The sequence below is a fragment of the Cebus imitator genome, unplaced genomic scaffold (assembly GCF_001604975.1).
Source record: "Cebus imitator isolate Cc_AM_T3 unplaced genomic scaffold, Cebus_imitator-1.0 Scaffold58, whole genome shotgun sequence".
Taxonomy (NCBI): Eukaryota; Metazoa; Chordata; class Mammalia; order Primates; family Cebidae; genus Cebus; species Cebus imitator.
In genome coordinates, this window is record NW_016107373.1 from 3,503,727 (window position 1) to 3,505,634 (window position 1,908).

Consider the following 1,908-nt stretch of genomic DNA (forward strand, 5'->3'; position numbering starts at 1 on the left):
ACCCAACACAACACAACCCAATAGAACTCAACTCAACACAACACAATGGAACTCAACACACTCAACCCAACTCAGTGCAACCCAACCCAACACAACCCAATAGAACTCAACACAACACAACATAATGCAATGGAACTCAACACACTCAACCCAACTCAGTGCAACCCAACCCAACACAACCCAATAGAACTCAACTCAACTCAATACAACACAATGAAATTCAACACACTCAACCCAACTCAACCCCTTCCAACACAACATGACACAATATAACATAATCCAACAGAACTCCACCCAACAAAACAACAAAATGGAATCCAATGCACTTAACCCAACTTGGTGCAACCCAACAGAACACAACCCAATAGAACTCAACTCAACCCAATACAACACAATGGAGCTCAACACACACAACCCAACTCAACCCATTCCAACACAACACAACTCAATGTAACACAGTCCAACAGAACTCAACACAACACAACACAATGGAACCTAAAACACTCAACCCAACTCAGTGCAACACAACATAATGGAACTCAACACACTCAACCCAGCTGAAGTCATTCCAACACAACACAACTCAACATAACATAATCCAACAGAACTCAACCTAACACAGCAGAACACAATGGAACCCGACACACTCTACCCAACTCAACATAACCCATTAGAACTCAACACAACACAACACATCCAAACCAGCTCACCTGCTACACTGTCCTATCTTCTTAAATTTTTTTTAAAAATTTATATTTTTGTTTTCTTTTTAGAGACAGGGTCTCATTCTGTCACCCAGGCTGGAGTGCAGTGGAATGATTATAGCTCACCGCAGCCTCAAGCTCCTAGGCTAAAGTGATTCTCCCACTTCAGCCTCCCAAAGTGCTGGAATTATAGGCATGAGCCACCATGCTTGGCCCCATTTTATCTTTTGGGTATTTTTGTTTATTTTTTAAAGAGAATGAGTCTCTCTCTGTCACCCAGCCTGGAGTGCTACAGTGGTGTGATCATGGCTCACTGTAGCCTTAACTTTGTGGCTTAAGGGATCCTCAGCTTCCTGAGTAGCAGGGACCACAGGCACAACTGCCATGCCTGGACTAAGTTTTTTATTTTTTTGTAGAGATGAGGTCTTGCCACGTTGCCCACGATGGTCTCAAACTCTTGGCCTCAAGTAATCCCTCACGTCAGCCTCCCATAGTGTTGGGATTACAGGCGTGAGCCACTGTGCCCAAATCCTGTTTTGTCTTCTTTATAGGATTTTTGACTGGCTTAAGTTATTTTATTTGTTTGTCCCCTCTCACTAGACTGTGATTTCCCTGAGATCAAGCACTGATTGTTCATCACTGTATTCCCTCCAGTTAGAGAAGGCCAAACACAAAGCATCGAGGCTACAAAATAAATATCCGTGGATCAATCAACCTTTGTTCAGAGAGCTGTGTCTCCCTTACCTGCAGGAACTCACAGCAAAGAAAGGATCAGAAAGAAAGAAAAGACCCATGAGTAGCCAAAATACAGGTGACAAAACTCACACACTAAAGTTTAAGTTTCAACTTAGCACAAAATAAATGTCATTCCCAGTCTGCTTTTCCAACCCAAAGCATGTTGGACATAGCAAATAGAGGGTTGTCATATAGCAGTTTTTCTCTCTCCGGTGGGATAGAGAAACCAACAGCTTGAGAACAAAGAGAAATCTTTTTTTAAAATCAGCACAGCACCATGCTGCTCAGTGGGCTGGGCCCTTCAATGTTAGAACGAGATTCCTCCCATCCTGCAATCCTCAGCAGGCCCCAGGTACTCTGTTGCATTAATTCACTAAAGAATCTTCAGGCCGGGCACGGTGGCTCACACCTGTAATCCCAGCACTTTGGGAGGCTGAAACAGGTGGATCAGGAGGTCAAGAGTTCAAGA

The 1,908-nt window shown here is 43.6% G+C and overlaps 1 protein-coding gene across 1 annotated transcript in view; it reads left to right on the top strand.

Annotated features, from left to right (window-relative positions):
- The window catches only part of ALX4 (ALX homeobox 4), a 49,323-nt gene that overhangs the window by 34,909 nt on the left and 12,506 nt on the right, over positions 1–1,908 (top strand). The window lies entirely within an intron of this gene.